The sequence below is a fragment of the Pongo pygmaeus genome, chromosome 2 (assembly GCF_028885625.2).
Source record: "Pongo pygmaeus isolate AG05252 chromosome 2, NHGRI_mPonPyg2-v2.0_pri, whole genome shotgun sequence".
NCBI lineage: Eukaryota > Metazoa > Chordata > Mammalia > Primates > Hominidae > Pongo > Pongo pygmaeus.
The window spans coordinates 2,139,864-2,155,636 of NC_085930.1; the positions used below are offsets into that span (position 1 = coordinate 2,139,864).

At 34.5% G+C, this 15,773-nt stretch overlaps 1 protein-coding gene across 4 annotated transcripts in view; it reads right to left on the reverse strand.

The window, feature by feature from the left end:
- EPHA6 (EPH receptor A6) overlaps nucleotides 1-15,773 on the reverse strand; it is a 959,072-nt gene that overhangs the window by 912,983 nt on the left and 30,316 nt on the right. The gene's annotated exons all lie outside the window — the stretch shown is intronic.

Consider the following 15,773-nt stretch of genomic DNA (forward strand, 5'->3'; position numbering starts at 1 on the left):
CATGGTTATTGGGTCATTAAACCAGACACAATAATATACATTCTGGGGAGATGCTACAAAAATAATTTAAATGAAAATGTTATTTTCTAATCATTTTACCATAATTTCAACATCTTTGACTGCCTAAAAATTATGTGTTGTCATCTGTATAGCTAAATTGGATTGTAGTAGTTTAGTAAGTAATATTGCCTGTAGAACAGAGTAGTCTATAATGAGAGAAATGGGCAGGAAAAATGTGAAGACTTAAAAAAAATATTAAGACAACCAATTGTCATATCATTTACACATTACACAGCTCTTAGCACAATTATTTGATAAATAAAATCATGAGAATTATGTAGGACAAGTTCCTACTGGAAACTACTGAGGAAATGTCACAGTGAATGTGATGTCAAATTTAGAGACACATGAACTGTAAGGCAGCTAATCTTTTTTGGCATATTTCTGTATTGCAGAGGAGTCAGGAGGAGGAATGGTTCATAAATGAAACATTTACAAATGTGACCCATGCCAAGAACAGCATGGCTTCAATACAGAGAAAAGAATGACAGATGGAAGCTTTATGGTTGGCATAAAATATAAAATACAATAAATGCATTATTATCATTACCCTGTAGGGAAGCAAATCACTAAGTACTATTGTCAAATTGTTTATCATCAGAACTTTCTGCAATAAAGTAAATGCAAAAGAAATGATAATGACATTTTAACATCTAGGCAAATGGAAAATATTTTATTCAACATGGGTTCCCTAAGTATAATTAAGCATAAGAAAGCAAATGTAGGTTTGATAAGACATTGATCAGTTTTCTTAACTTATTGATTACCCAAGATACAGATTATGGCAAAGAAATCTATAATGTTCCAAAACTATTAATATTTTGATGACAAAGTGAAATAATCAGGTTCAAAATTCTATCCTTAGCGTTTGTGACTGAGAAGATTAATATTTATCCTTCCAAAGAGGCATAGTCATATTTTAGGAGACTGGTTCTTGTTAATCAGGCATACAGGAGACTCATTTATAAATGAGATTGACTTATTCACTGATGATTTGTCTCCCCAGGGAACCTCCTTCTCTGCAGGTAAATCCATTCAAAAGACCAAATTACAGATAAAGATTTCTTAAAGAGTACTAAATTACTAGAAAGGAGTGACCCTGTTTTACTTTTTAAAAATCCTCTAGATCTATTTCCACTTAATAAATGAATGATTGTATCTACCCATTTTAAAGCTCTTAAATTTTGATTGTATCTACCTATTTTAAAGCTCTTAAATTTGAACAGTGCTGAAGAAACACAGATAACTTTTCTATTTACAGGAATTAATTTTCGAATACAGGTACTGCCAACTATAACATTAGTATTTCAGACACTATTTGCAAAATATGTTATAGTTCCCATAGTTATTGCCTATCCTTTATTGGCTAAATTTTAGAAGGCCTAGTTTTAATTTTTTGGAAAGAAAAATAGTTCTATCTGTAGATTCGCTTGATTTATAAACCAATATTTTTTTTCCCAAGGTTTCTTACATGTGAGTAAAATTCTGATTCTATAGATTGATTTTATTTTCAAATAAGGACAATGACATTGGCTGATCATGACCCATGATTTGAGGAAGAAGGTAAAATTTTAGGCATAGAGTCCAATATTAGGTGGCCAGGTTGCTTCTGTCATAAACTGCCCTTTTTTTTTTTAATTTATGAGACAGGGTCTCCTCTGTCACCCAGGCTGATGTGCAGTGGCATGATCTCCGCTCACTGCAACCTCCACCTCCCCTGCTCAAGTGATTCTCCTGCCTCAGCTTCCCGAGTAGCTGGGACTACAGATGTGTACCACCACGCCCGGCTAATTTTTGTACTTTTTTCTAGAGATGGGGTTTCCCCATGTTACACAGGCTAATCTCGAATTCCTAGGCTCAAGTGATCTTGAGCCACCTTGTCCTTGACCTTATGCAACCCTGGCCTCCCAAAGTGCTGTGATTACAGGTGAGAGCCACCCAGGCCCAGCCTTAAGTTACCTTTTACAGAGGTAAATATACTGCAGTTCTAATTTTTACTGATGAAGAATAATAAGAGTTGTATAGACTTACAACCATTGATTTATCAATGAAAATAGTTTCTGTGTAAATTATCTTAATATTTTTATTCTACTTCAGTTGCTCATATTTCATCATATTCCATAAAACTGCCATATTTTGAAAAATGCAAAATGTTATGTTCTTCAGGAATCTCTTCTGTATTTTCTCTGTTTTTTTTTCCTTTTCAAAGAAAATTTATCAGTTTAGGGATTTCAACTATGATTTTAATGCTGTCAACCTCCAAAATAGTATCTCCAGCATAAATTTCCCTCTATGCTTCAGACACAATTTGAAGGCCTCTCAAATGTAACATGTTCACATCTGAACTCACTGTTTTCCCATTAAATGGGCACCACCTCCTGATTTCTCTGTTTCAGTAACTGTTACCCAGCATCTGCCCAAGTACACAAATTGTGAACCAATATCCTATCCTTGACTCATCCCTCAATATTAACAACAAATCTATCAGTTTGCAAACTGGATGTTGTAAGCAGAATAATATGCCTGTCTCCCAGGTTGTCCATATCCTGATCCTAGGAACCTATGAATATGTTGTTACGTGGAGAAGGAAAATTAAGGTTGCAGATGGAATTAAGGTTGCTAATCCACTAAGGTTTCTAATCGCCCTTAAAATAGGGGGATACTTTATATTATTTGTGTGGGTCCGATGTAATAACAAAGGTCCTTAAAAGTAAAAGAGAGAGCCAGAGAACTACAGGAAGATGTGACTCCAGAAGAAAGGCAGAGATGCAATATTGCTGGCTCCGAAGAGAGAGGAAGGCAGCCAAGGAACATGGGTAGTCTCCAGACATTAAAAAGGGCAAGAAAATGGATTATCTCCTAGAACCTCCAGAATGGAATGCAGTCGCACTAACACCTTGATTTTAGCCTAGGGATATCCATGTCAGACCTCTAGCCTACAAAACTGTGCAAATAAATGTGTGTTATTTAAACCACTGAATATGTAGTAATTTGTTACAGCAGTAATAGAGAACAAATAGAGTAAGGTTTTTAAATCACCTTCAAATATATGACTTTCTAACCCCTACCAATTCCATTTAACTCAACTAGGGTCTCTTCATCTTGTTCCTTTCATTGAATTCAATGTAGCCTCAGTGGTCTGTCTGAAATGAAAATCTGATTTATCCATTTTCTGTTCAAAACTCATTTTCTCTTCAAATTTCTTCTTCTCATTTACAAAACTCCTAAAATATTTGCTATGTGTATTTCTTTTTTACACACACACATATACATATATAAAAACAGTCCACTAGGTTCTCTGTATAAAGTTGGATCAAAATAAACATAGGCTTTGCCTTCAGGGTGATTACAATCTCATGTGAAAAACAGAAAATAACAGAAAGTATAAAATAAATATATAATTATATATTATGATAAGTGCTATAAATCTAATTTAGATTTCAGGCTCATAAAAAAATCTCTTAATAAAGTCAACGGATTGAGACCATCCTGGCCAGCATGGTGAAATCTCGACTTTACTAAAAATACAAAAATTAGCTGGGTGTGATGGCATGCACCTGTAGTCCCAGCTACTTGGGAGGCTGAGGCAGGATAATCGCTTGAATCCAGGAGGCAGAGGTTGCAGTGAGCTGAGATTGTGCCACTGCACTCCAGCCTGGGAGACACAGCGAGACTCCATCTCAAAAAAAAAAAAAAAAAGTCATGATTAAACAGAGTTGAAGTATTCTATACATCAACTTTTTTAGATTCATGATGTAAATTATATAATAATGAATTGGAAAATATATAAAATATCACAATTATGAGGTGAGGAATTTATAACAACTAGATACACATAACTGAGAGAACACAAACAAAAAGCACAGAATACTTTAAGCAGTTGCAAAATACTGAGAAGAGTACATTGGAGAGGGAATAGCTAAGTCCCTGTGATTTTATAAATCCAATGTTCTAAAAACAATAAATAGTAAGATAAACTTCATGCTTTTGTATCATATTGTGTCAAAGGAAGTGACTAGAGTAGGGTGAAAGCACTGACAAAGCCACAATAATAAACTTGAATTCCTGATCATAAAGGGAAGGAAAAAGAACAGAAAAAAAATTGATTAAAAGGAAATTATAATGATTCAGGAGTTTAAACTAAAGCAAAATAAATTTTATTAATTTTAGAATTTAACGTATTCAGATTAGTTTTCTTTATATATATGTATATATACCTACATATAACTAATCTGAAAGAATCCACTCAAGACTATTTCAATTATTTTTTTAAAAATCTATGAAAAAGAAGCACTATCTATTCAGAATAAAACAAATCAGATGGTGCTCTCCACACAGAAACAGTCAATGCATTATGGCCACTGAGTTTGGAGAATGAAGGGGAAAAAAACACCAAATGGCATTTAAAAGCATTTAAAAAGAGCTATAGATGTGGCCATAACATCTCTGAAGTTAAATATAGGGATCCCACTGATTTGACACTTACATCTTGAAGGGGCTAGAACGATACCTTCTACAGACCTCCTATTTGGTTGGGTTTTCATATAAATTCAATATTTCTGTAAAGTTTCTGTTCTATTAGATACTAGATATACTGAAACCTCAGAAAATAAAACAAAATATTGAAAAATGTTTACACCTATTATTGCTCTCAAGTTGTAATTATACATTTTGATAATATGCCTTTATGCCTTAGAGGAGCAAACTGTGAATATATGGAGGTATGGAAGCCTCTATAGGCCAAGACTGCACATTACTGCTCCTGAAGAGTCCTCTCTTTTCTGAATGCGGAAGTCAAAATGACATGAACAAGACGTAGGTTACTCTGACCATGGGGTAAGTAGCAATTATCTGGTATATCCTCTAATATAAGGACAAGTTATATCCTAGTCACCTTATTTACAAAGAAATGGCTGATATTATCTTAAAAAGTTTGGGAGCTCAAAGAAAATGTATAAAGCAACTATAAGAAAATCTTATTAGCTGAATACTTCTGTCTAAGGTCCCAATCCCAGGTGAGGAAGCTACTTATGTGCGAAACACCAACAGATGCAGTTATTATCTGCATCTGCATCTCCTCATCACCAATCATCTGTTAAGTACTCTACACCCAAGAACTGAAGGAGACACTCAAATAAATATGGAGTGGATGGCAACAGGTTGAAGGGGAGCAAGCCATTTTTACACCAGGAAGTTATTGGTTTTTTTTTTGGATACTTCAAAAACTTAGTAAGATACTGTACTATGTACAATTCTGAAAACCAAGGTAACTGAGAACACTTAGCAAACTGATCTAAACTTATAGAGGAACTTATGGAGACAATTTTGACCTTATCCTGTCCAGAAGATTAAACTTCACTTTTTTTATTATTATTATTATTTTCTGAGACAGAGTCTCGCTTTTGTCACCCAGGCTGGAGTGCAATGGTGCCATCTCAGCTCACTGCAACCCCTGCCTCCTGGGCTCAAGTGATTCTCATGCCTCAGCCTCTGGGGTTTTGCCATGTTGGCCAGGCTAGTCTTGAACTCCTGGCCTTAAGTGATCCACCCAGGTCAGCCTCCCAAAATGTTGGGAATATAGACATGAGCCACTGCACCTGGCCCAAACACCCTCTTGATGTAGCACTGGACTCACCTTAAGAAAAACTGGCATTTCCATTTTTTTTTAGAAATTTAAAACTCCAGTTGCTCCAGATCAACTCCAAAATATCACACATTATACTGAAATGGTCCTACCATATCACCGTTAATAATGATGAAACTGAGCTAAAACATCTGGTCAATTCAAAAAAACAAAACACAATTTGCAAATATGTACTTGTATTTATTCATTAAGCCTTTCCCTACATTTCTCTTAAAGATGATATTTCTCCAGTATTACCTAAAATCAACAACTACTCTGAGCAACTCTCAAGTGACCAACATGATGCTTCTGTGTCCCTGCAAGATCTTGGTTTTCAGCCTGCAAGTGTTTTTTTTTTTTTCTCACCATTCTATCCCTCAAGCGCAGCACTCCAGGCTGTACTGAATTTATTTCAAGTTATGAAAAACATCAAATTCTTTGGGCCTTTCCATAAGCTAGTATCTTCTCATCTCAGTGACTATCTACTCACCCTCGGGCTCAGCTTAAATGACAGTGCCTGTTAGAAGCATCTTCTGATATCCTTCACCTAAAGGTGGGGAAGTGGCAAGTTTAACGGGTCTCCTTAAACTAATGCACATTCCACCATCACAAGGCATGACTTTATTGTAACTATTGATTTATCTCCCAGAAAAGACTGTTTCATATGTTTAGGGACCTTAGTCACCTAGTTCACCAACTTTTTCTAGAACCTAGCACAGTATCTTATCAGAAAGCTATTCTAAGAGTCCAGATGAGAAATGATGGTAGCCTTGGCGTAAAAAATTATACTAACCAATCAAGGCCACTGCGAATTCTCATCCTCTAAATATATTTAACCTCTTTAAATCTAGTTTTGCTTCTAATTGGAAACTTTGCATACATTTGTTTATATTCCCTTTACATTTCTTTATTATTGGAGTTTATAGTCACTCAGATCCGTACTGTTACTTTCTGAATAATATAAAATAACTTTCTTTTAAACATAAGGAATAGGGAACCCTGGAAAGATTAGGAAACTTACTAAAGATCACTCAGGTAATTAGCATTAGCACCAGATTAAGATCTGCTAAATTGTCCCCAGGCATACTGCCCTTCCATCCATGGCATAATAATTCCATATTCTTAATTAGCACTCATGCTGGTAGGGGGAAACAAGACATAGAATATATCTCCTCTAACTACATCACATAGTTGTTAATGGCATATTTGATTATACTAAGTGATAATTATTTTTAAAATAGTTGAATAGTTGAATTGTAATATTATTTTAATATATGTTTTGCATTTTCATGTTTTATTTATGTATATTTTTATTTAATTTTATTTTCTGCCACTTATACTTACAAAAATCTCTGTGAGCTAGTTTTATCCCATCTTCCAATGAAATCTCAGATGGTAACATTAATTTTCCATGCCTTCTTCGTCATAAAATGTCCTCTTTCAAAAATTTAGACTATTTAGCTCTAGAATAAAACAAAATTCTAAATTCGTACAACTCCACTCTTCTTTTCTCCATTAATTTGCTTTTGCTTAAAACCTGAAACCTGGCAGTGTGAAAGAATACGTCTTCAGATTCTGTTCATAATCTGCCACTCACCAAAGTCAAGCCAGTGAGATGAGTGAACTGGAAGATGGTCAAAACTGACTCTCTCTTATGTGACCACCTTAAGAAAATTCTGCTGGAAAATTCCAGTTTTGTGCCTCTTCCAATTAGTTATTTTCAATTTCTTCCTCACTTCTTAAGATCACATCATGCCACCAGGAAGCCATCTGAGCATTTGAGACAGTACCGTTTCTAAAGGCTTCTAGGACAGTTCCTTTCTTAATGGCGCACTTCCAGGCGATGAAATATGCACCTCCGACCCCTAGGCACTAATTATTGGGCCATCTCCTGGTGCAGCCCAGCTTGTGACTCTGCTCTCCTGTCTCAGGCCACGTAGCCACAAACTCTCACATCCTCATGCTCCCCAAATTACAGCAAACATGAATTAATCTTTGAATTCATCCCCTTAATGTCCCCTGCACTAAAGTAGCCCTTCTCCACTCCAAACCACAGCTCCTTCCAATCTCCCCAAAATAAATCACTTACAATAGTTGAAACTGGACATCTCTAATGCTGGAAAGATAGGTTTTTAAAAACTTTTAACTATGAGCTGCACAGGAACAGTCTAGTGACTCACTTTAAAATTTGTAAGTACTGGCACTCATATATTGTTCTTGAGCTTGGAATTTCAGCTCAGTTTATGAATCTCATTCTAAAATCCTGTAACATAATATAATTATTTTAGCTGGCAATTCTTGAATGATTCCTGTATGTCAGGCACTCTGCTAAGCATGCTCTAAGTGCATTACCTCATTTATTATTTATTTCAAATTTATTTTTTTAACGGCCTTATTACAAATCCCACTTTACCAGTTGAGAAATCAAAGTCCTGAAGAGGTAAAGAACCTCCAGGCAGCACAGCTAGTGAGAGGCAGGACCATTTAAATTTAAGTCCAGCCAGCTGGATCTTAAAGCCCAAGTTCCTAACCACTATGCCTAAGGCCTCTCTGATCTTGTGAATGACAAAAGAATAGGAAAGTTTAAGAATAAGAGAAATAAGAGCAGCTTATAGTGCTAGAAGCGTGAAAGAAAAGTAATTTCTAAGATTTGACATTTTGAAGGGATCCTGCATTCTCCTGGTTTCCCACTAAAGGATTCTAACAAGCAACTATAAAAAATTAACCAGCAAGACTTAAAAGTTAACATGACGTTATATGGAAGTTTTCCTGACACAAAGCCCAAAAATAATTCTCTTCATATTTATTTAGAATTCTAGAAATAAAATACTGTAAAACTTGATTTTAAATTAAATTGATTTTATAAGAGTCCTATCTTACTGCCCAAACTCCCACAGTGTGAATGAATAAATACCAAGTCAGAATCATCCACATTTCTATTGATCAATAAAATATTTAAACTGGCACTTTTTAATGCTATTACCTTTGAGTTTTATAATATTTAAGACCTAATCAGCTCAACTGGACCAAAGTAATGAACAAATCTTATGATAAAAGGCTATGGACATTTTTATTTGGTCAGCAATTTCTAAATTAAAGCCTGCTTGGAAGCTAAACTTCATGTCTTATTTACTTCAGCTTTGAAGGCTGTTCAAGAAGACAGCTCTAACTTTTGATAAGCATGTATTTTCCCCTAGGAAATTGCCACTTTTTTCAAATTGTACTGGAAAAAAAGCAGTTACTGTGTTAAGTTACGTAGACCAAAAAGCCAAATTACATCTATGACTGTAATTTTGTATGACTGAACCTCGATGTTTTCATATGTGTTTAAACAAGATTACAAACCTTAGAAAATTTTATAAGAAATATAAGCATAAAGATATTCAGATGACCTAAGAATAAGGAAAATGAGTAAACTGTAGTCTGGAATGAAAAACATCTTATTTTTTAAGCATATAAACATGACACATTTACCCTGTCTCAAAGGATTCTAAAACACTCCTAAATTATTTAGCATTTTATAGCATAATAAAGTATATAATCAAATTTTCAAATAAACGTTTAAAATATGAAGATTTAATTTTTTTAAATAGACGGAGTCGCACTCTGTGACCCAAGCTGGGGTGCAGTGGTGAGATCTCAGCCCACTATAACCTCCATCTCCTGGGTTCAAGAAATTCTCTTGCTTCAGTCTCTCAAGTAGCTAGGATTACAGGCACACCAACACACCCAGCTAATTTTCGTATTTTTGGTATAGACGCGGTTGCACCGTGTTGGTCTGGCTGGTCTCAAACTCCTGACCTCAAGTGATCCACCCGCCTCAGCCTCCCAAAGTGCTAGGATTACAGTAAATATTTTTATAACAATTGATTTGGTAACTAATAATTTTCACAAATCTTTATTTCAACATATTTTCTTGCATTTTCTTAGACTTGGACTTGACCAAATTTTTATTAAAGTAGAAATATTAAAAATAATTAAAAACTTAATCTAGAGTTGTTATCACATTTAGAACTTTAATATACACTGGTATAATTTCACTAAGTAAAACAAGTGTATTAAAATTAATAGTAAAATCTAATTTGTAAGATACATTTAATGAAATATATGTATAAATACGACTGTCAACTTATACCCATGCAAACATTAAATGATTTTGAAACTTTTTTTAATTTCAAGCCTATGTAGAATGAATGAACACATTTCCTACAGCTAACAGTACTGCAAGTGACTATTACTTGCTATGTCCAACAAAACTGTGAACATTATAAAACACGTCCCACCAAACTTTTCCATCTTAACATTGGCTTTTGATACAATGACTATCTAATAAGCTACTGATAATGTGTACTGAATAAATGAACATGATCCTTTCTACTCTACCTACCCCTAGATTACTTGCCCAAATTGTGAGTGACCTGCAATAACTTTACTTCATACCTTTAGAGGGGAAACTGAATTTTGGCTTCCTATAAAATTGCACCGTTCCAAAGTATGCAAAAATACATAAATATTTTTTCATACAATTTATTCCCTATTTAGCAAAAATAGCTTCTTGGATAATTCTCTTAAAGATTACAACCCTAGAATCTAAAGAATCTTTTTAAATGTTTCGTTTCATGAATTATAATTCATACTGATATACCTGTTTATTTAAGCATAGCATGACCTATCGATTCTATAATAATACATTTTCTTTTTTTTTTTATTCTTATTATACTTTAAGTTTTAGGATATATGTGCACAATGCGCAGGTTAGTTACATATGTATACATGTGCCATGCTGGAGTGCTGCACCCATTAACTCGTCATTTAGCATTAGGTATATCTCCTAATGCTATCCCTCCCGCCTCCCCTCACCCCACAACAGTCCCCAGAGTGTGATGTTCCCCTTCCTGTGTCCATGTGTTCTCATTGTTCAATTCCCATCTATGAGTGAGAACATGCGGTGTTTGGTTTTTTGTCCTTGCGATAGTTTCCTGAGAATGATGATTTCCAGTTTCATCCATGTCCCTACAAAGGACATGAACTCATCATTTTTTATGGCTGCATAGTATTCCAGGGTGTATATGTGCCATATTTTCTTAATCCAGTCTATCATTGTTGGACATTTGGCTTGGTTCCAAGTCTTTGTTATTGTGAATAGTGCCACAATAAACATATGTGTTCATGTGTCTTTATAGCAGCATGATTTATAGTCCTTTGGGTATATACCCAGTAATGGGATGGCTGGGTCAAATGGTATTTCTAGTTCTAGATCCCTGAGGAATCGCCACACTGACTTCCACAAGGGTTGAACTAGTTTACAGTCCCACCAACAGTGTAAAAGTGTTCCTATTTCTCCACATCCTCTCCAGCACCTGTTGTTTCCTGACTTTTTAATGATTGCCATTCTAACTGGTGTGAGATGGTATCTCATTGTGGTTTTGATTTGCATTTCTCTGATGGTCAGTGATGATGAGCATTTTTTCATGTGTCTTTTGGCTGCATAAATGTCTTCTTTTGAGAAGTGTCTGTTCATGTCCTTTACCCACTTTTTGATGGGGTTGTTTGTTTTTTTCTTGTAAATTTGTTGGAGCTCATTGTAGATTCTGGATATTAGCCCTTTGTCAGATGAGTGGGTTGCAAAAATTTTCTCCCATTTTGTAGGTTGCCTGTTCACTCTGATGGTAGTTTCTTTTGCTGTGCAGAAGCTCTTTAGTTTAATTAGATCCCATTTGTCAATTTTGGCTTTGGTTGCCATTGCTTTTGGTGTTTTAGACATGAAGTCCTTGCCCATGCCTATGTCCTGAATGGTAATGCCTAGGTTTTCTTCTAGGGTTTTTATGGTTTTAGGTCTAACATTTAAGTCTTTAATCCATTTTTAATTAATTTTTGTATAAGGTGTAAGGAAGGGATCCAGTTTCAGCTTTCTATATACGGCTAGCCAGTTTTCCCAGCACCATTTATTAAATAGGGAATCCTTTCCCCATTGCTTGTTTTTCTCAGGTTTGTCAAAGATCAGATAGTTGTAGATATGCTGCGTTATTTCTTAGGGCTCTGTTCTGTTCCATTGATCTATATCTCTGTTTTGGTACCAGTACCATGCTGCTTTGGTTACTGTAGCCTTGTAGTATAGTTTGAAGTCAGGTAGCATGATGCCTCCAGCTTTGTTCTTTTGGCTTAGGATTGACTTGGCGATGCAGGCTCTTTTTTTGGTTCCATATGAATTTTAAAGTAGTTTTTTCCAATTCTGTGAAGAAAGTCATTGGTAGCTTGATGGGGAAGAGAAACATTACTTTATTTTGACAACAGCAATGAAGAAACATTAAAATATGGCTTGAATGTAGGGGATTCCTTAGAGTTCTCTTTGGATCATCCTACCATTTTGGAATAGAAAAAAAATGAATGTGTCAGTCTATGTTTTGATAAATATCCAAAATTATTTAACAATTATTATATCTTCCTTCAGGAGCAGGGCTGAGAAATGTAAGAAATTACTGACTACTTAGGGTTAATTCATCAGCATTTTGGTTAAAATTTTACCAAGAATTATATATAATATTTTATTAAAGGGACCTAGTTATAATGATATTTTTGATTTGTATACAGTAGCAAATGCTGTTTTCTTATTAAATATAAAAAAATTGAAGCAAAAATAAATAGACTTTCACTCTACTGGATTTAGAATAAAAATGAGAAATAAACCAGGTTTCTAAAAGATACCATTTGCCATTTTCTGATGGACAGGCACCAAGGCTAGGGTCCACCCTAATAGAGCTCAACGAGCATCCAGGAAGACAGACAGTTACAATTGCTACCACAAAGATGAGAAATAAAACCCAATATACTCCCACTGAAACCTTGATAACTAAAAGTCAAACAACCAAACATGAGACTCCAGCAGCAGTCTGGACATGGTCTAAGAAAAGTTACCAAGATTATTTTCCTTTCCAGCTACAGTAATGGTAAGGAACAATAAATCTCTCTCAAGACAAGATAGGGTAAATGGTGACTGGAGATACTCCCATAGTTTCTTTCATAGGAAACTATGGGTTTCTGGTAAATAGTAAATACACCCAGTAAATAGTCCTCTCTTAGTTTATTCTAAGTTCATTTTTTTCACTGAACCAAATGGGAAGTCTAGATGGATTAGTTAATTGGAATTTCTCAAGCTATTAAAAAAGCTATTGCGCATCTATTCCACATATCAAATATACAAAATTACTTAACAATTTAATTCTATCTTATTTTTCCAAGTATGTTTGGCTGATTATAACAATTAGAACAGAGATTCTCCACTATTTTCACAAGTACATGGATTTTCAAAGTGTAACATAAAGATTACCTTCTTTAGCGTCATTTGGGATATCTGTTAATAAAGCATATTCACTGGACTCACTTCAATCCGAGTGGGTCAGAATCTTACACGGTGGAGACACGTAATCTGCATGTTTCATACATTTTATCTTATTTATCTATTTATTTATAAACAAGCTTCTCAGGAAATTATTATGCATTATGTGGTGAATTCTTAATTCACTACATTTTGAGAATTACCGCTATGGGACAGTGGCTTTCAATCTTCCTGGCTACTCACAATCAAAATACAGTTTACATTAGGGACAAGGATATACATAAAAGAAGCAAAATTTCACAAAATACTTGCCTTTGATGTAATTTTATATTTTCTATTCCCTCGTTTTATTTTTGTGTTTATCTTATTCATTAACCCATTGGCTCACAACAGGCATATTGAAAAACACTGTTTAACAGATGTAAGCATTGTGATTTTGTATTCTTCAAGTATTCATAAATCTGTAACTTTCTATAATTCTATTCTAAAATATGAGTGGACTCATCATATTCTAAATATGGGTGGATTCATCCCCCATATTTTAAATAGATGTTCTAATATATCATCACTACTCATGACAAGATTAGCTAACCATTCCTAGATTTCACAATATATCCCGGACCTATAATTGCAAAGTTGAGCCAGTTCTGAATCAGGGGAACAGATGCTCCACAATTCAATGAATCCAGTAGAATCTTACCCTTCATATCAACAAATTCCTTCAAGGATATACAGAAATGTGCTAGGTTCCCCTCTTTCAGTAATTCAAATCAAGAAAAACATGATAAAGTGATAATATAATTAACACATTAGTTTTCCTAGCAAATAAAGATTAAAAATACATCATTTAAATTCATTGATGGGTGTCAGGAAGTTAAGACAGGCAGAACAAACAAGGAACTAAGACGAAACCAACCAACCAACCAAAAAACCTCAGTAATCCATGGAGAGCAATTACCGAAACATGGAGACCGATATCAGCAGCGAGGCATCATCAAAGTTACCGATGTGAGGACTTTACTACATTTCTAGCTGGATAGGATAGTAAGTCTTTGTATGACAGCATATGAGCCACAATGCTGAATAAAAGTTAATTGGGCACAGCATGAGACTAACCCCAGCACAACTGCTCACCAAATTAATAAGTCTCCTTTAAGGCTCCACCTCGAATTCTTACAGACTGATTGTATTTGAAGAAATGCAACTTACATTTTTTACATGCTGTCACTTAATTATACTAACTAAAGAGAAGAAATCCATTAAAATCTGGAAATTAATTTTCTTCTTTGATCATAAAACCTGCTTTCCTAAAGTCATTCTTTCCTCGTTTAAAAAAAGAACTCATTAATCAAAAAAAATTTACCTTATCTTTGGGCTAATATCTATGTACTTGGAAGATAGTAGTGAACATGACAAAATAAATACACTTTCATGGGATGTACAGGATATCTTATTTTTATTTCTTTTATCTACACATGTTCAAACTTGGTCTAAATAATTTTACAATTTATATACAAATAATCATTTGTTCTCACAAAGTCTACATGAATTGAGGATCAGCTTCTTTTAGAATACAATTATGCCTGCTGGGATCATCCTGGTTGACTTTTTATTTCAGCTGTATTTCCTTTCTTGACATCTGTCTTGATCACACACTTTCTACCTCTTCCCTCCCAGTACTATCATATATTTTTCTCTTATTCTTTCAAAAGTCAAGTTCAGTTGGAATTAACATCATGTATACCCAACCACTGATTACAGAAGGTATTCATCTTTATTTAGTCCCCATGAGATGTTCTGGCATGATTATATTTCATCATAATTTCACTGTTTTCTGATCAAAATCATGCTACACGTCTATACTACCTCATCATAACTCAGATATTCCATATTTACCCTCTTATCATATTTAACATCTCTATAAGATAAACCAGATATAGCAAGACCTTTATTTTTGAGAGGTGGAAGCAGTGAAAGAGCATAATTATTAGAGAAAGTAACATATGTCCAGAGGCTATTTTCATTTTAAATGTGACTAACTTAGAAGGGCAAAGAAAGAACGCAAAACATACATTTTTGTATGTTGTCACAGAGTCAGTCAGGGTTAGTTTAACTAATAGTACACAGGGAAAACCACAATCACTGAAACTTGAGGTACACAATAACTTCAACAGGGCAGGTGACTGAGGTTCAAGTTTACAGACAGACACATAGTTTGAGGAAATCACTAGAATTTGTTCTTAGTAAAAAGACAAAGACACTTAAAGATTAGAATGAACATATAAGATTAACCTCACCTGTAATGAACTACAGGCGAGCTGATACTCCTTGTGGCAGTTTTAACGTACACACCCCAGAATCTTTTCTACTAAGTAAACCTACTCCTCTCCTCCAGCCTAGATGGGAACTGTGTTAAGACAAGGGACTTAAACGGGTCTAGGTTCAAAGAAAGAAAGATTTAGTGGGAAATAATTGTACGGTACCAATATACTTTGTACATTTTACATAAATGTAAATATATTCAAATAAAGTATATCTACTGAGTAATACTGGGTTTTTTTCAAATAATAAAAAGTACAAGTTAGAGAAAGGGAAAGTTAAAAAAAGAATATTTCTTATTATTGTTATGTATTGTCATTGTTAAGGCATACTTTTCTTTAAGGCGTCATACAAACAAAGGCTGTTCCATGATATATTCACAGGGATAATCCATATACCCACAAGTTAGCTCATTTTTCGCTGGCTGCCAATTCA